The sequence below is a fragment of the Pinus tabuliformis genome, chromosome 8 (assembly GCF_031772625.1).
Source record: "Pinus tabuliformis cultivar Carrire ecotype Pingquan chromosome 8, CPIR1, whole genome shotgun sequence".
Classification (NCBI taxonomy): domain Eukaryota; kingdom Viridiplantae; phylum Streptophyta; class Pinopsida; order Pinales; family Pinaceae; genus Pinus; species Pinus tabuliformis.
Window position 1 is genome coordinate 1,472,167,151 of NC_142294.1, and position 20,490 is coordinate 1,472,187,640.

The following is a 20,490-nucleotide window of genomic DNA, read 5'->3' on the forward strand; positions in this document are numbered from 1 at the left end:
TGGTGGGAGAAACTGTAAAGTTGTTAAAAGAATTAAATGCATTTTACGAATATGATATTATATTATTCGATGTATTAGGTGACGTGGTCTGTGGAGGTTTTGCCGCTCCATTGAACTATGCAGATTATTGTGTTATTATTACAGATAATGGATTCGATGCATTATTTGCAGCTAATCGTATTACTGCCTCTATAAGGGAAAAAGCTCATACACATCCACTCCGATTAGCAGGCTTGGTGGGAAATCGTACATCTAGAAGAGATCTTATAAATAAATATGTAGAAGTCTGTCCAATGCTCGTAATAGAATTATTGCCTATTATTGAGGATATCCGGGTTTCCAGAGTAAAGGGTAAAACCTTATTTGAAATGGTTGGATCTCAACCATCCCTTAACTATGTTTGTAATTATTATCTAGGCATAGCAGATCAAATATTGTCCCAACCAGAAGGTATTGTCCCAAAAGAGATTCCAAATCACGAATTATTCAGTTTACTCTCTGATCTTTATCTAAATCCCATTGGTGGTGGGGGACAGAAAAAAAATAATAAGGAAAATTTACTTGGGTTTACGAGGATTTAGAATCAACAATTTCTCCACTTCTCCACAATTTGTTGTCAATTTGTTGACAATTTTATTATTTCTTGTTATCATTCTTTTGTGTTACTAGTCTTTTTATTCATTATTTCTTTTCCTTATTTATCCTTAGCCTTTTATTCCCTCCCTATTATGTCGACAAAAATTGTTGAAACTATAACGCTTGAATGTGAAATGGGCAATTATCATAGCTTTTGTCCTATTAGCTGTGTATCCTGGTTGTATCAAAATATTGAAGACAGTTTCTTTTTGGTAGTGGGCACAAAAACATGTGGTTATTTTCTCCAAAATGCACTTGGAGTTATGATTTTTGTAGAACCCCGCTATGTAATGGCAAAATTAGAAGAAGGAGATATATCGGCCCATTTGAACGATTATGAGGAATTGAAAACGCTTTGTATTTGGATAAGAAAAGATAGAGACCCCTGCGTCATCATATGGATAGGCACCTGTACTACAGAAATAATAAAAATGGATTTGGAAGGTATGGCACCCAAATTGGAATATGAAATTGGAGTACCAATTCTAGTGGCAAGAGCAAATGGAGTGGATTATGCTTTTACTCAGGGGGAAGATACTGTCTTAGCTGTAATGGCACATCGTTGTCCAGACGAAGAATTTCCCATTGGTGAATCAAAAGAAAATAAAACAAAATTATTCCCTTTTCCTCTTCTGAAGGAAAAGAATTTGGTGGAATATGCAAATCATCCTCCCTTAGTTATTTTTGGGTCTTTACCCTCGAATTTGGTTTCTCAACTTGATACAGAATTAAGAAGCTAATTCATCAAGGTATCAGGTTGGTTGCCCGCTCAGAGATATGTCGATCTTCCATCACTGGGTGATGGAGTTTATGTTTGTGGGGTTAACCCATTTCTTAGTCGTACAGTAACAACTTTGATAAGATGAAAAAAATGCGAATTAATCGTAGCTCCTTTTCCTATTGGTCTGGACGGAACGCATGCTTGGATCGAAAGGATTTGTCCTGTATTTGGTATTGAGGCCTAGAGTCTAGAGGAAAGAGAGGAACGGATATGGGAGAGTTTAAAAGATTATCTTGATTTGGTACGCGGAAAATCTGTCTTTTTCATGGGAGATAATCTAATAGAAATATCTATAGCCAGATTCTTAATCAGATGTGGTATGATCGTTTATGAAATTGGTATTCCATATATGGATAAACGGTATCAAGCTGCTGAATTAGCGCTATTACAAAATACATGTATAAGAATGTGTATGCCCATACCACAAATTGTAGAGAAACCAGACAATTCGAATCAGATACGACGTATGCGCGAGCTACAACCCGACTTAGCCATCACCGGAATGGCTCATGCTAACCCGTTAGGGGCGAGAGGAATTGGTACTAAATGGTCAGTTGAATTTACTTTTGCCCAGGGTCATGGATTTGCTAATGTGAGAGATGTACTCGAATTGGTTACCCAACCTCTACGATGTAACGAAAATTTAGATAACTTGGATCGGACCACCCTGGTTCGAAAGAACAATGAGTTATATACCAGTACTCCTGTTAAATAAGATAATAGATAATATATATTAATAGCATATGCAATATCCAGATATTATAATATTTCTTATAAATCAATTATGTTAAATCGAATATTTCTTTATATAATATAAAAACTATTTCTATACTTAGAAATAATATATATGATAAAATCATAAATTTATCAAAATAATTCTTTGATCAAGATCAAAGGGAGTTTTAATATGATAAAAATACTTGGTCTACTATTGGGTCCATTATCCTCATGGGTAGAAGTTTCAGGTCCGATCATCATATTTGGGCTATATTATGGATTTCTTGCTACATTGCCTTTTGGTCCCTCTAAAATCTATTCCACGAGATCCTTCCTTTTGGGAAAACCTGGCTATGGTATAATAGCCATAAGTGGTTCTATTACGGGACAATTAATAGGATTTTTGTCCATGTATTATTTGCCCATCTATGCAGCGCTGTGGAAACCTTATGCAATAACTTTATTAGTTGTACCATATATGTTCTTTCGTTTTTTCCAAATTATGGACAAACCTTCAAGTTCTGAATCTCCGCACCTCATGAATTTGATCAACAATCCAAAAGCTCTAAGTCTATTTATGGATGGTCTAATTCTTTAATTGTTGAATCCCATTCTTTTAGCAAATCCTGTATTAACAAGACTGGTGAACCTCTTTCTTTTTCGTTACAGCCCTAATATATCCTTTATGATAAGTGGTCTTTGCGGTTGGTTGGGCGGTCATATTCTATTAACAATTTTTATAAAATGGGTATCTTTCCGTATAGATTGTAATTCACTTATCGATAATATTTTATTAAGACGTTATATCAATCGAACCTTTAGTTTACTTATTCTTTGTTATTGTTCGTTCTATTTGGGTAGAGCCCCATTACCTTTTCTTAAAGGTAAAAATTATGAAGACAACAATGGCCGCTCTGTGACTATGGCTAGAGATGACCACTCCGTGGCTATGGCTAGAGAAAACCGCTCTGTGGCTATAGATCCACAAAAACTTCAAGAACTTATAAAAGAAGAAAAGTTCTTCTGGCAGCAACCATGGCCCATTATGTGCTTTGATCATAATAGGGTTTATCAACCGATATGATATATTGGAAATAGCCCATTTACTCGCCTAGGTCCTGTGAGGACCGAAGTCTCTCAATATTTTTTTGGCGCATACTCAAGTGATGGAAAAAAAAGAATCTCTTTTACGTTTTTACCTAGTGTATTGGTCCTTTGGGAAAAGCTCGGTGGATATAGAGATTTTTTATATACTTCTTGCTCATCTGAGGATCCTTATTATAGATGGAATCATACCATGAAAAGAAAAAGACATTCTTTAGGGAATGAATTTTCGGATCGAGTGAAAGCTCTAAGCCATGGATCTCCCGCTGAAAATGTTATAGAAAGGAGAGTGAAATTCTCCAATTCTAAGGGGGATTCTTTTACTGAAATGTATGATCCATTCCTTAATGGGGCATTCCATGGAACAATAAACCAATTTGAGTACCCCCAAATGCTGAACGATTCGATCATTTCGAATCTTTCAGATTTCATAGAGATATTTATGAGAGACCCTAAAGAGGGATTCCCAAATGATCCACTTGGGTATGGGTACCATATCTCTTATCTTTGGTAGGAATTGGAACACGAAAGCTTTCCACTACCCTGGGAGCCCTTACCTACATATACTGTTCTTTCGCTTGTCCCGGTCACTATATCCTCTAATCCCGGAACTCCTCAACCCAAATATGCTTTAAATAGATTTAAATTGAAAATTTTCTCTTATCTGATCCAGACCCCAGAAATCCATCCACCATATTGGTTGGGATTAGCCTTGAGATCATCCATTATATATGTCCCACTGCAAGTAGCTAGATGTTATGGACAGATCTACACAAACTTTTTAGTTTATGTTTACACCCGATTTTACCATCTTATAAAACCTTCGCCCGCAGGTATCATAAGAATGGATTTGATTCTTTGTCTGTTTAAGAAGGAATATCTTTTCGTTTACGAGAATTTGTGTTTCCTTTTCGAGTGTTTGGCGCAATATGAGTGGACAATACTACGAATGTCTCGCGCGGGTATACCTCGGGATAAGCGTTATTCAATGGAAAAGAAAGATTTTATTGCCCTTTACAGGGAAATACTATTAAATGAACCTCTCCAAATTAGAGAAATTCGGAAACATGTGCCTCGATGGTCATCTGGTTTGATGATAGGTGAATATGATGACGTAGACCCAGTTCTATTATCATCGAATAGGATTCTTTCAAGAAAGGTCAAAGATACAATGACCTTTGATATTGGGCAAAGACGAATAGGAGTAGTTCAAAACCGTTATTCTGCCGAGGCAGATTATCGTCAGAACTTAATCCAAGGATCCATACGTGCTAAAAGACGGAAAATTATGATATGGAAGAGGATACAACCAAATGTACATTCCCTTTTCTTTTTGAAAAGAAAAGAAATACCCGCTTATCCTAAAGATTATTATGACACGTCCAATTCTGGTAGAGTGGATAAGGAACAAATCGGGGAAGAAGTTAGGGAAAAAATCTAGAGAGTCGAAGATCCATTATCCCAGCAGACAATTGCTGAGTCCTTATTTTTAACGTGGCCAGAATTGCACTATTTTAGAGGTTTATTATTAATGGCTCAATCAAATATTAGAAAAAATATTATATTACCATCACTTATTATAGCCAAAAATATGGGTCGTATTTTATTATTTCAAGTCCCCGAATTTTACAAAGATTGGGAAGAAATGAGGAGAGAAATGCATGTCATATGTGCTTCTGATGGTACCGAATTGTCTGAGACAACATTCCCAGACAAATGGGAAACACAAGGTATGCAGATAAAGCTTCTATTTCCTTTTCGTTTAAAGCCTTGGAATAGATCCAAACCCCAATCTGCAAAAAGATTGCGTTGGAGTTATTTAACGACCTTTGGATTAGAAACTGACATACCTTTCGGTGATCCAAACTCAAAGCTAGGAATTTTTTCCAAATTTTTAAAACCCATCTTCAAAAAAGTGAAGAGATGATTGATGGGATCTACAGGAATAAGACGCGTTCCACGAGTTGGATATATAGACAAGAGTGAACATAATGACCAGATACAAAATAAATTACTAAGTGAGACTACCCCTATGGGTAGTGCAAATGAATCATCCGAAGTTAATGATCAATTTGGATATGAAACCCAAACAATTAATGTGAAAGATCAAGATGATTGGACAACCACAATGAAAGAGCGGATCGAATCTATCGCGATCATAAATAGCTCTCCTATAACTGGAATGTCTCTGGTGGATTCAGAGATTCATACTGGATCGAAGGGAAGTTTTAACATATTGGGATCAACATTAAAAAAACGATTGGTTCAGATTCGGTGAATATCTGGTTTATTTCAAAATAAAAGTGTACAATTAATCCGAAAAAGGTTCTATTCAATGAAATTTTTTATCGAAAGAATGGACCGAAGAATGGACCGAGATCTCTTACCAAGTTTTATTAATTTCATTGCATCAAATATCAAATTTTGGATTCAATCTGCTTGGATTCGATCCACGAGGAATATAACAACAATTTACGGATGAATATTCATTATCAATAAAGATATTTCAAGAATCAATAGAGGTAAAATTACCAACTACTATTCAATCAACGAAAAAATACAAGATTTTGAAATTCGTCCCGATCGAAACATGTTCTCAATGTCCCAAGCATATATATTTCAAAAGATATGGCAGATAAGGGCATTAGATATACAAAGAATATTGGATCATGAAAAACCACAAGATTTGAAAGAGAATGACTGGAAACAATGGTTGAGATGTTTTGACCGGTACAATTTATCCCCACAGATATGGTCTAGGATAAACCCAAATAAATGTAGAAATATGGTAAATAAGAAATGTACGTGTTATGAAGAACGATTCGTTCCTTATGAACAACAAGAAGATTCTATATTTGCGACTGTGATGGAACCTTTTTTGGGACTACTTTGGAAAATGAACAAACGTTACAGATATGATCTCTTATCATATAGTTATCTCAATTCTACAAAAGATTCGGATATTCTCAATTTGACAGATATTCCCGGACCACCAGTACAACTTGCTATACCAGATGAGCAGGATATTACCGATCGTGAAGGAATTCTCAAGGAAAATTTTATTAATGATATTATCGAGGAGGATTGGAAGGGTATCGATTTCAATATCGTGAATGGTTCTCGTTCTACTGTTGATATTTACGATGCTATACGTTCTTGTGATTACGATCATACAACAAGTATTGACAGGAAAAATAAAAAGACTGATCTTATTACGAATCAGCAGGGGATTAATGAGACGCGAAGAGAAAATGTTGGCATTATGGATTCTCCGAAAATCGAGAAGAGAATATCCCAATTAGATCTCAATTCTGGTTATTCCCGGAACTTTCGGGAATAAAGAACATATATTATGAAACTAAATCGAAATTCATACCAGGAAATTCACTTTTACGGGAAGAACGAGAGCGGAAAAGGATAGAGGAAGAAGAATGGAAGGAAACAACAAATGTTCTAGAACAAATAATAGGTATTAGATCAAATGTTAAGAACAAACAAGTAGAAGATGGTCAAGATAAAAATGGTCAAGTAGAACATCAAGATGGTCAAGTAGAAGATGGTCAAGTAGAAGATCAACAAACTGATGGAAAGAAAAAAACTAATAAAGGTCTTTTTCAATGCAAAGTAGTAGACGTTCTAGGGAAAAACGTTTCTTCTATCTGGCGAATATTTGCAGGGTTATGTCCGGAATGAAGGATCCGGGAAAATATCTTCGGATCCAAGAGGGAAATATTGACCTAAGTGTAATGGCCTTTTGCATTGCTATTCAGAAGAATAGCAGTGCAAATAAAATATCGAAAGAACTTGCTCTTCAGAGGAATGTTCGAGGAAAGGTACGCAATGACAATGAAATAAGGGAAGATAAAAAAATAATGGTCTTCCAACCATATCATTTATCAAGCATAGTGGATGACCAATTCCTGATGTATAAAATCGTAAGTATTTCATTGAAGTTTAAAAAAAGAGCCGGAGAATGGATAGATGGAGATTTTTATGATGGATCTGTGCAACGCGGGAAAATTATAGGGGATGAAAAAAAGATTTTTAGTTCCCTCAATTTAGAAGATATTTTGCTTCCAAAACGTCATAGAGAATTTTGAATCTTGAATCGGTTTGATCTGGAGAACAATCATGTAGAATTTTCCAATTGAAAAGACATACAAAATGATGAAGAACTCATGGGAAGAGACCAACATCTTAGCGTAGATACAACACAAATAATTAAACGTTTTCCTTGGCCTAGTTATCGATTAGAGGATATTATTTGCATGAATAGATATTGGTTCAATACAAATGATGGGAGTCGATCCGCGATGTTGAGAATACGTATGTATCCCCTAACTGTCAATTGATAAAATTTTTGCTTCAATTCCGTTTTCGTAAAAAAAAAGAATGGATTGATTCAATGGAGTTTCAGGATATGGCAAAAATTGAACCAATCTGTTCGTTCTGTTTCATCAATGTGAAAAGATTCTACATCTCGTATCATATTTTGCCATAGGTTAAAACCAGATGTTCCTCCAAGAATATAGGAAGAATCCGACCATTTTTTCTTAAATGGTCGGACGAAACAAATCAGAATTATTATATGAACCATGAAAATGAAAGAATGGATCTAATTCTTTTTTCGAACTCGAAAAAAAATTAAGCCCTGGAAAAATTTGTGTTTTTTTAAGATCAATAATTTGTCCATTAGTTCATCTCTGATTCCCGATAAACAGAGAGGATCTATTGAATCTCAAGTATTTTATTTAACCAATCGGGTCCTAAGACTTACCCAGCATCTGCAATTGCACAAAAGAGACTATTCATCCCAAAGGGGTTTGTGGAAAATTTTGAGCAAACGTAAGCAACTTCTGGTTTATCTATCCAAGAGGGATAAACTTCGTTATGATGATTTAATTGGTCAATTGGGTATCCGTGGGCTAAAAACCCGTTAATTTCGAAGTTTTCAATTCCAATCCAATTTTTAGAGATCCAGGATCCAGTCGTTCTTTTTTCTTTTTATTTTTCTCATTTAGAAAACGAATCGAAGAGGGGTTACACATGATCATGCTTGCTGAAAGACCCCTTGATGGTAAGTATGGGTCCTCATTATCCATCGATACACGTTGTTCTTCGACTTATCGCTAGATAGTAAAGATTTTATTGGCTGTGAACCTCTATCGGATTATTTACATAGGAGGGTAGGAAGCAAATTGTTTAGAACCGAACAATATCTCCCCTATGTAACGCAATGGGATTATTGCGCTACTATGTTCGAAGAGGCAATAAAGGTAAATGCACCGAAAAGATCGATCGGGAAATATGTATCCCAAAGGGCTAGCTATAGCAGAGTGATTATGCTAAAGTTGGGTCGTATAGTTTTTTTTTATAGCCTGGTTTTTTTCATGGCGAATATCGATGCTCAAACTTTTTATTCTTATATTTAAAACTCCATTCTCTTCTATTTTTGGAGATAGGGACATGATATATGATCTATTTCTGCTACAGGTATGCGAATGATGCATAATCATTATATCACATGAATCGTTTACCTATGACTATTAAATCTCCCTATAAAAAACGGATCTCCCATCCTCGATTTCGTGGATGAATACACTTCGGATTCTTTCAAAGTATCGCTTGTGGAGTATGCGTATATGCCTGATTAATCCACCCGTTGTTGATTGGAAAAACGAACGATTGGTAATTTATAGTATTTATTCTGGAATTTGCATCTTTCGTGGAAATTGTGTTGAGTATGGTTCATCAAATTTTCTTTTTATGATTGAAGAATATGAACTCCCGACCTATGTATGATCGTCATGAATGAAATTATGATTATATTGCTCCGGGACGTTTACCAATATCGGTGATCGAAGATTCGAGAATTAAAACAATTCAAAGTTTAACTTGTCTGTCCGAAGGAACTATGGACGAACATTCTGACCGATTAAAGAATTTCTACCAATTCTTCAGATTCAGTTTGGATTCGATCAGAGAGGAATGATGGGTCGAGACCATGCCTTTTTTCCAGATGGATCATAAATAAGGATCAGGATATTTATAATTTGATTAAGAATGTCACATGTATTATTGATCAGAGTCTATTATCAACCAACGGAATTATAGACCAATTCATGTAATTCCCAGATCCATTGAAATACAAATATTTCAATCCGATTAGGTATGTGGATAAGGTCACTTTTTTTTTTAGTGAATGCGATCATGAGTCAGAATATTGGAAATTCTCGTGCATGTTAGAGTCGGTCTTGAGCCCTCCATCAGCGATCAAAACTCTTTGCATTTGCATATGTAGGTGTCTCATCAGTGTCAATTTTTGCATCCCATTAGGCATGCCATAAACCTGATGGAGGAGCTGGTATATTTTACCCCTCTTGGCATTGTGGATCAGGTCATTTCAGTCATTAAGCTCTTTCAAAGCTTGTCTTGTCTTGTCTTGAGGTCAATTTCCTAGGTCTAGGGTTTTGGTCGAAAATGTCTACAAGGTCATGTTTTTGAAGGTCAATAAGTGCTCAGCAAGCCAGAGGGATGATTGTAAAGATGTTCATTCGAAATTTTTTATTTTGTACAGTTAATTTTTTACCTTGGATTTAAAAACTCTGTTTTTAAAGCCAAGGTTATTTTCCCAATGTTTGTAAAAAGTGATGAAATTTCAAAAGACTTCAGTGGACAGTATGCAACCCTGGTCCCCTTGCCAAGATCCCTCAGATGATCTACCTGCAAAAAGAATCAAGCAAAAGCACTAAATGAGTTAATTTCAGGGCAAAGGAAACCAAAAAAGTCAGTTTTATAAAGTGTCAAAGAGAAACATTAGAAAATGGGTTTGAGCATGAAATTTATTCAAATGGAAATTATAAAGACCCAATATCCCTCCTCTTACTCTCATTGTGCATCCAAAACACTTGCAAGGAAGATTGGGCGAGCTTCCAAGCGAATTTGGGCGAAACTAGTCGAAATTGGGAGCAAGACAGGCGCGCGACCCGTCAGGCTAGGCGCGCGACCCGTCAGGAGGCTTCCCGCAGTTCAAATTTTCAAAGGGCGCGACCCGTCAGGCCCGCGCGACCCGTTGGGCGAGGTGCGCGACCCGTCAAGCAATCTTCCTCCCAACTCATTTCATATTTGCTCAAGCACCCTCTAAATCATCAAATCGCTTGAGGTAGGTTCTCTAAGCTTGGAAATGGTTGCTGGTTAAGTTGAAAGATATCATGAGTGTGTTTTTAATGATCAAATTGTGCAAGAAAAACCACTCCATATGGCTGTATGTAAATTTGTAGAAAGATGCTAGGGTTTATTGCTGTTTCATTGTTTTTCCCCTTGTAATTGTTCTCTTCATTCCCATTTCATTTTCCCTATATTTCTATGTCAATTTCCCTTTTTAAATTTGTAAAGAAAATAAACCCTACCCCTTTCCCTTTAAAAATAAAAAAAATCACATCCTAACCCTACCTCTCCTTATGCCCATGTAAACATATGAATTTGATGATGTATATGCAATGATGTTTACAGTGTATTTCCCTAAATTCCCTGTTGTATACATGTTTTCCCATTTTCCTTGTAAAAATGTCCCTCCCCTAACATTTCCCTCATGTTCCTTGTCCCTTTGAAACAACACATAAATCAACTTTTTACAGGCAGAAACAGCAGTACAGTTTGTCCACTTTGCTCCTTAAACAATGTCAGAAACTGAAACTTATGAGCAAAGTGATGACCAGTCATCAGCTTCAGAGATTGAGGTACAGAGGAGGCCTCATAAGGGTGGAAAGGGTGGACATCATAAGCGAGAGGAGCCCACCTCTTTAGTAGAGTTACAGGCCTGTCCTATGGCAGTCACATGTTTCCAGTATATGTCTTGCTACGAGTTTTGTGAGAGAATCTCTCGGATTCAGCACCACAGAGAGTTGGCTCGCTTATTTGTTTTACACTTGCATGATGGACATGTCAACCTTGCAGGGGTGAACTTTACATTGACACCCGAGGTGATCTCACATGCCACAGGGATACCTAATGTTGGGGAGGTGTGGAATAAGCGTAAGGTGCTGGATAATGTTCACTTTGAACCTTTTGTCCGGCCACCATTCATGAGACATTTGGCAGGTGTGTTTCCATTCAGGTTTCTCAGGAGCGAGTACGCTCCCATGATGAGGCTCATCATGCACTATTTTACCTGTGAGGGCAGATTTTCACAGGTATATTCATATCATATTCGCCTCCTGATACTCTTCACCCGAGTGAGGATGATGAACATCCCTGTTTTCTTTTATCAGAACATTCAGAGGATGGTGCCCATGTTGCAGAGGAAGAGCCCGACACAGCAGTATAGGAGCCTGTACCATTATGGTTTGATTCAGCTTGTAGTATTGCATCAGTTGGCTCAGCAAGGCATCTCATGGGAGGAGTTCATCTCTCGTGAGCTTTTCACAGCACCATCACCGCCACATCCTGAGGTTATTCATGAGGAGGGAGGACCATCCCAGCAGCATGACATCCCTGTCACTAGACATGTCAGCTCCTCACCTCTGGTTACCTATCAGAAAGGCCCGAGGGCCTTATTTGCAGCAGCTCGGCGAGTACTATCTCCACAGCAGGTGGAAGGGGTATCGCCTTCATCATCAGCTCAACGAGTGTTATCTCCACATCAGGTGGAAGGGGCCTCGCTCTCTTCAGCAGCACAGAGGGGAAAGCAGCCCAAGATTGATGAGGGGCCATCAGGAGTTCCAGATATTGAGCTTGTTGATCTTGAGACCATTTCTCCGAGCCAAGAGGCAAAGGAGGTCATTCAGCATCTCAGAGCTGAAAATGATGCCTTGCAGAGGAGATTAGAGGGTGCACACTAGACCATCACATACCTGGAGCAGCGCAACAAACAGTTGGAGGAGGAGAAAGCACTTGATGAGTTGTGGAGGATTCGTAGTGACCGAATCTTGAACCGAAGAAGACCCGGTGACCCATTGCCCGCTGACCGAGAGTCCATGCTCATCCAGGTAAATACACACTTGGAGAGGTTTTTGGCTAAGGCCAACCAAGAGAAGAAATTGCTGAGGAACATGAAGAACCATTACTGGGCAAGAATGCATGTGTGCAAGGCAAAGATGAAAATGTTTCAAAGGCGGTTGACCGAGGCACTAAAACTGAGAAAGAGGCCAAATCCCCTCCGTATCTTGGCTGAGGCTTCACTCAAGGATCAAGGCACTAAATAGCCTAGCCATAGCACAAATCCCAAGAAATTTTGAGAATTTTGGGTGAATTTTGGCATTTTTTGGCAATTTGCAGGTTTTTCCCATTAACGGGTCTCACCCCCCGCGCGACCCTTCATCATGGCAACTCCTTTTGACCAAAACTCAGCATTTCCAGATTTTTCATGCAAAGTTACATATGCTCATGGATGGACTTGAGATTTGGGGAAGTTTTGGGCCTCCAGAAAGTAAAAAAACTAGCAAAAAATGACTTTCTGCCACTTTTTTGAATTGCAGAAAGTAGTCTTGGGAGATTTGATTTTGGATAGGGCAAATGAACTCCAAATTCAAAAATTCTAGTTGGGTTGGAAATTAGACTCACATACCTTTCCAAAAAGCCTACTCTTGCCCAATTTGGCCACCTGCAAGTGCCCCAAAGATGGCTCCAAAGGCGCGCGACCTGTCAGGCAGGGGCGCGCGACCCGTCAGACAGAATTTTCCAAAAATGCACTGTACAGCCCAGATAACGCAGATTTGAATCAATTTGACTTTTTGGGGTGAATGATGATTCTCTTTGATTTAATTATGGTACTTTTTAGACACTTTTACTCTTATGTAACATTTCTAGAAGATTCATTCATGAAAAGGGTAAATATTAAATGAATGAATTGGTTTCCAAGTTTATAGAGGCAAGTTGTTTTGACTGCCTAGTTTGTAGTGCTTAGTTTAGAAGTGGTTGAAACAGCTCCTAGGATAGTGAGCTCGGCCCATGGAGGCAGGGAAAGAGGTTAGATCATCTATATTATGTACTTTCTTGCTCATTTTCATGGTTGGACTCTTGAGGGAGAAGCTATCATTGTATTATACACTGTATCTCTGCAATTTTTGGCTAAGGAAGACCAGGGTTTTGCAGTCCTCTTTGGGATTCTTGTGGACTCATGTGTTGACGGTGTGTTTCTCAATGTACTTGTAAGCTTGTTATGTGACTCATTTCCTTTCTTTTACTTCTGCACATTAAACAAATGAAGTGTTAAAGTAAGAATTCATGCATGCCATGCTCTGCTTTTAAGTTTGTTTAATTTCAATGTTTTCTACTATCTAAAGAGAATTCAAAGTTATTGTTTTCTCTCTTTAGCTCCTCACCTTTCATTCCTGACCATCCACCTCAATCAAAAGCATCAATACTATCTCCTACCTCGCCCCAAGGAACCCCCTGCAGAAACTGTGTCCAATCCCCGCACCCAAAATTGCCCTCTCCTCAAATTGCCACCAAAAACCCAAAAAACCCCAAATAAAACTCTTTTATCAATTTACTAGCCTAATATCAGTATTACCTTATTGGTCATCTCATCTATTGAAAATTTTACCGAGATAGATCGGAGAGAGCCTTCTCCTGCCCCGTAGGGCTAGCTACGAGGCTAAATGGTTTGATGTTGCCTTGAGGTTTGCCTTTCTCAGCCTGAGGTGAAATTTCAAGCGCTAATAGTGCACATAATGAATCCACCTGGTTATCTTTTTCGTCTAATAAGTATGATGAGAAGTATAATTCTATTCCTGATCTTATAATAGAAGATCATTAGATAATGGAAAATAAAAAACTAAATATAACTTTTGTATCTGAGAAGATAAAGGTATAAGGGGTTGATCTATTATGCTCGAGCATACACTTATTCGAGTTTGAGGTGCTTTCTTCATTATCTATTGGTATTACGAGTCAAAACATGGTTAGAGCACTTATGTGTCGCCAATACTGCATACGGTCGATTCAAATTTAGTAGCATATTCGGATTATCTTAAAATATAGCCGGCCAGAGGCATCTTATCGATCTTTGCTATAGCTATTGTAGACACTGAAACAACTATTTTATCATCTACTGACATCGTATCATATAATCAATTCGTATCGATCAATTTCATTTCTCGAAATGGTGATGAAGTATCGTATATCGGTATATCTATACCTTATCAAAAATAAGGAATATCTCAGAAGATATATCTATTCTATATGACCAGAATCTATCAAAATCTCTATAGTATTACGGTCGATCAAAAACATTATTGATCCATATAAAAATCATTAGGAAAATTACCTGTCATGATTGGACCATATTCGGGGTGATCTGGGGCGATCGAAATGATCCAAAAACTACAGATCGGTTCCAAATATAATGGAGATTACAATTATTGATTCGTTTTATATTCATAATATCCCGTTATTAGCCATCTTTATTGGGCATATATTAGAAGATTTGGCTATATATGATCTTATCAAATTAAAACTTTTTACTAACTAATGGAGATCCAATGGCACATTCGGTCAAAATTTATGATACATGTATTGGTTGTACCCAATGCGTACGAGCTTGTCCCACAGATGTATTGGAAATGATACCTTGGGAAGGATGTAAAGCTAAGCAAATTGCTTCTGCTCCAAGAACAGAAGACTGCGCAGGTTGTAAGCGGTGTGAATCCGCTTGTCCAACAGATTTCTTGAGTGTACGTGTTTATTTATGGCATGAGACAACGCGCAGTATGGGTCTAGCTTACTGATCAATATGCATAATAAAAAAGGTTAAATCCATTTCATATTGCGCGAGCAGGTGTGGACGAAGCAGAAGCGAGAATGTCGGCTTGAGTAACGCAAACATTGGTGAGAATCCAATGCCCAGAAAACCTAAGGGTTCCTCCGCAAGGTTCGTCCACGGAGGGTGAGTCATGGCCTAAGATCAGGCCGAAAGGCATAGTCAATGGACAACAGGTGAATATTCCTGTACTATCCCTTGTTGGTCCCGAGGGATGGAGGAGGCTAGGTTAGCCGAAGGATGGTTATCGGTTCAAGGACGCAAGGCTACCCTTTTCAGGGTAAGAAGGGGTAGAGAAAATGCGTCGAGCCAATGTCCGAGTACTAAGCGCTACAGCGCTGAAGTAACCCATGCCATACTCCCAGGAAAAGCTCGAACGACCTTCAAGCAAGAAATTCCTCTCCCTTATGGTCGAGCCTGCTTACGCATCCTTCGGCTGATTGTTCGCATCAGATTTCTTTCTATTGTACTCCCTTTCCTAGGGTTCTTTTCACCTTTCCCTCACGGTACTTGTACGCTATTGGTCATTGAGGAATACTTTGGAAGGATGGATAGGCAGGATGGATATGCGGATAAATAGATGGATAGGTAGGTAGGTAGGCCAGCTAGATATAGAGAAGGAGGATGGGTATAGAGCTAGCTGTAGATAGAGAGAGTATAAGCATTATCAGTGTTATAAGTCTGAGTCTGCTGTAAGTGCTACAAGTATGAGTCTGATGTATGTGGGGCACAGAGATCCACCTGCATACTGTTATCGGTCACAGACCCCTCCCGGGGGGTGCACGAAGCGTGCATGGACAGACAGATGAAGATCTGCTGCATGGACCATCACAAGTCCCTGGCAAATCTGGTATGAAAAAGGTAGTTGTAGTAGAGGAACGTGCGGCTGGATCGAATCCCCAGATGATCGCCACTGCCAAAAGCATCCCCTCCAGTATTAGTCGAAAATCCAAGCGCGGAGACATACCTATTCCTATTGGGATTACCTATAACCTATATGGGCATAAATGGAACCATGCTAGTTTACCTTCCCCTTCCTACGATCGAGTGGGCCATGTCGACTCAGGCAAAGCGAGTAGTTTCACCAGCATCTCGTACAGATATGGATCCAGCACCAGTGAATGATCCAGTTGCTGACCCAGCACTTGTAGCGGGGGGCTTGATTTTCCTATCAAATGAAACACACTCTTTCCAACCAAATAACCATTCCCGACCCCCACGAACGAAAATGAGAGTTCCTTAAGTTCAGATGGATGAAAAAATCTTGCTTGAATGAAACAAGCGTGATTGGGCTTCATTGTTGGTTCGACAGGAATAGTTGCTTGGGGTCGGGGTTGTTTAGCGAGAGGATGCGTAAGCATGACTCGACCAACAGGAGAGGATGCGTAAGCATGACTCGAATGATAAGGAGAGGAAAAACCTTTCCCGAGTGTCACGAGGGGAATGGGGGGGCGTGCAACAACCTGGAACTCCCCACACAAGCACTGCCTGCCATATCGCTTCTTCGAACCAAGCCAATATATCCGATCCTGGGAGGATCCGTATGAGGCAGAAGCTTCACGTACAGTTCTGAAGCCGAGCCTTTCCAGCCAGCAATGGGGCTTAGGGACCGATATGATGATCGGTTTAGGTAGGGTGGCCTACAGATCTCTTCAATTAAGGTTCCCTTATAGTTGCGGTAAATATTATTACATCTGGATAATCTCCATTTTCTTTTTTACCGCATTCCTTGCACTAGGAAGCGCAAGCCCCTCCGGGACCTTATCGGGAATAACTCTATCTGTTGGCTATCGTTCGCTCGGTGGACCACCCCTTTTGTAGATGGCAGTTGTCCTCCGGACCACCCCACGTAGATGTGGGCTTTGTCAATATCTCTTGGCTCTATGGATTGAATCAGTCCCATATGGATTTCACGGGATAAGGAGGAAAACCAGTAGTCATAAACGAAAGAGCAGAGAACAAGTAATGAGAATGAGTTCTCGGGTAAACAGGCCAGAAATGACAAACGGAATAGTATGGGAATAGAGTGAACTCAACTTTTGAGATAGAAGGCTGCGGAATAGGCATGAGTATGTTTTCGAAATGGCTGCGGATTTGTGTGGCGGGGAAGAGCCGTGATCAAATCGATCACATCCCCATAATTACCTAGTTTAATAGGTGGAGTGTCAAAGTACAACCAAACACGAGTTAGATCCGGAAGCTGATCATGAGGCCGTTTAAAATTTAATGCAAGGTTCGTGGAGGAATCATGTAAAGGTCGCGGAATGGTTATGGAAGCTATCAATGCCAATCATTACATATAATGGAGCCATGGTTTCATAACTATATAAAATGTGCTTTAAATGCTATTTGAAATGAATCTTACTCATACCTTGGAATTTTTGCCACTTTCATCCATTAACCTTCGATTAGCTGCTCCCTATTGATGCTTTTAGGTGCCTCGTATCTTCAAAATATTTCCTTTGTCATACCCGCACTTCGTTCTTTTTATTATTTGGCTAACATCTGACTATCATTGTTGAATAACAGAGTGCTAGCTACAAAATCAACAACTAGCTGCAGAATCAGTTTGTAGCTGCGGAAATAGGATCCAGTTGCAGAAACTGATACAACGAACATATGACTGAATGGTGATGACTGAATGAATGAAAACTAGTTATGAAAAGACTTTTATTAGCGGAGTGGAATGAAATGAAGTGAACTCGAGTGAAGTGGAGTGAAATGAAGTGAAGTGAAGTGAAATGAAGTGAAGTGACATGAAACTGTGAAATGAGAGAGAGAGCCTTTTTTTGGAAAATATAGGGCATCAGAAGGTTCTGATTTTCACCTTGTATTTTCTGTATAAGACTGTGTTGTGGCCACCAACAACCCCCCTCCTTATTTAGTATTAGAAATAACACTAGATAAGTGGGGACCCTTAGTAAAAATTCAAAAAATTCAATTAAGGCTCATGTATTTGACTCCTTAAGAAAACATCTCATCGCGCGAAGAATGATAGGACATTTCCTTATGAGTAAAAATGATAAACTGTGAGAGTGTGACGCGCATTCCATCACATCACATGCATTAAGAAACGCTCACATTGGAAAACCTTTAAAAAAAATCGGTGATGTCCGATATGCGATATCGCATATCGCATATCGCAATGTCGCATTAAAAAACACATAACCATTTAACGATTTTAACGATCTGCGAACTTGCGATATCACGATATTGCGATCCGCGATCTTGCGATAGGGCGATCGAGCAACCTTGCGATAACACATCTTAATGAAATTTGTGGTAATGCGATAATTCAATACTGCGATGCTGCGATGCAAATCGCAGAAACATTCCATCGCAGATTTTCCCCGGCTCAACATTCAAGAAAAGCTTTCCATAAACCAAGAACTGGATACGCGCTTTAATGATAATTAATGAATGATACGCCAGTTGTTAATGAAAGACGGTTTTGTGTTTTTCGAAGAGTCAGTTCATGTCAGATGGCATGTTTTGTACATCCGTAGAACTTAAAGCTTTCTTGTCGATTTTTATTATTATTATTACTCTCTCCTCATGTGTGAACTACAGGAATGAAAAAACAGAAGTAACACAAAGCGATGTGCAGGTAGCCATGAAGGAAAAGGGTAAAGTTCAATTCTCAGAGACAGAGAAGAGATGCCCTCATAAATGGATACCGCATGCAACAGAGTCGTAGATTCATAGAGCACTGCTAAGCTATCCATTACAGATCTTTCATTCACAACCATGGTTGAATGAGTAGTTGAACAATGCTGATATCAACAGTTGGTTTAACGCTCAAGGTCAGAAGCTCACAAAAGCAGTATGTTTACAAATTTTGAAGCTTATACCTGGTGAAGGAAAAGGCGCTAAAGGCGTAAAACGCATCAGAGAGGTCCGGATCAAAGAACGGAGGCAGTTTCCCATGCGCGATTAGCGCCGCATCGCTGAGAAAATTGCTCAAAAATCAAGGCCTCTAACTGCTCAGTCACTTGTAAGCCTGGAAAACACAAGAAAGCAATGGTAAAGAACAAACTGGAAACATAAAACTGAAAGAAGAAGCAATTCGAGGATTAACCAAGTGGAACTTCGATTATTACTGGGCATACACAATAAATCCACATAGCCAGAGGATGACTCTCGAGTATATCATCGATTTTGCTGAAAAGATGGTGCCAGCCCTTGCCATTTCTGTTTGCTTAGCTCAACCAAAAGCGGAAGACAGTCAGCCGACTCTACCCAGGCAAATATTGAATGCTCGCAACATTAAGGAGCAAATGCAGAAATAGTTAGATATTAGATTTAATTTTTAGAAATAGTTTTGCTTAGAAAAAGGGCGGTCATTTAAACCGTATCCTGAATTTGTGTAATTAAGTTATTTAGTTAGTAGTATTTAAACCCTTCTCATGCATTTATAGAAGGGTCCATAAATTTATCAAAAACTTGTCCTCAGAACATGCACTTTTGCACCCTTAGAGGAGGTTTTGGTGAATGAGTAGATCAAGATTTGTTGATGTTTGCATTTGATATCTGCTACTGATGTTGCACTTCTGTACTCTTAGTGGATGTTAGAGCAAGGAGAGATAAATCATTGTTGCTTGAAGCTTATGAGTAGGACTAGTCATAAATGGTACTTTTATCTCTTGACCATTTCTACTTATATGTTAAAGTGATATACAGTTTTTAGTTGTTTATGTATTATTGCATGAATGCTTGAGTTATCATTTGGAACTTTTGTACGGTGATAGCTATTTATGTATGTCTAATGTATGAATAGCTCATTATGCGATATGTTGTTCACAACTGTTTCGTTTAACTTTTTATGCGAAGTGGTTCATCTTGATTGATTTCCTTTCTTATAATCGCTGAATGATCTTTATTACCAGTTGTTATTTGAAATCTCTTTAGATCACATAATAGAAGAATTACATCATGAGTTAGTATAGATTTAGATGTGCTATTTATTAGATTACAATAGCATAGAATTAGATTAAAAGTTTGTATTAGAATAGCTTAGATAGGAACTGTTAGATCAGCAACATCAAATTCTACACACACACACTCATAGATTGGGAAACTAGTCCCATTATCCACAGTTGGACCCACTATACCAAACGGATAAGGAGCTGCCAACCAAGGTCCGGACCGGGCGGATATCCCCCTTGTTGTCGACCCGATTTTCGGGGCTTCAACATATTTGGCACTAGAAGGAGGGCCTGAACTATGAATGGAAAGTAAATCCAAATCTGAATACCATTATGAGAGTAAATCACCCTCATCATCTCCCCCGACTTCTCCATTACATTTAAATCCAGAGTCAGAAGTCGCTCGAGTATCAACCGCTGCTACACACCTTGATATTTCAGAACAATCTATCGTTGAACTTCCTGAAGTCGAATCCCTCATTCACAAACTTCAGCGATTTTCTATTTCTCCTCAAAGGTCTGATAAATCTCAAGGCAGCGTGACTTCACTATACAACCCTACTCAT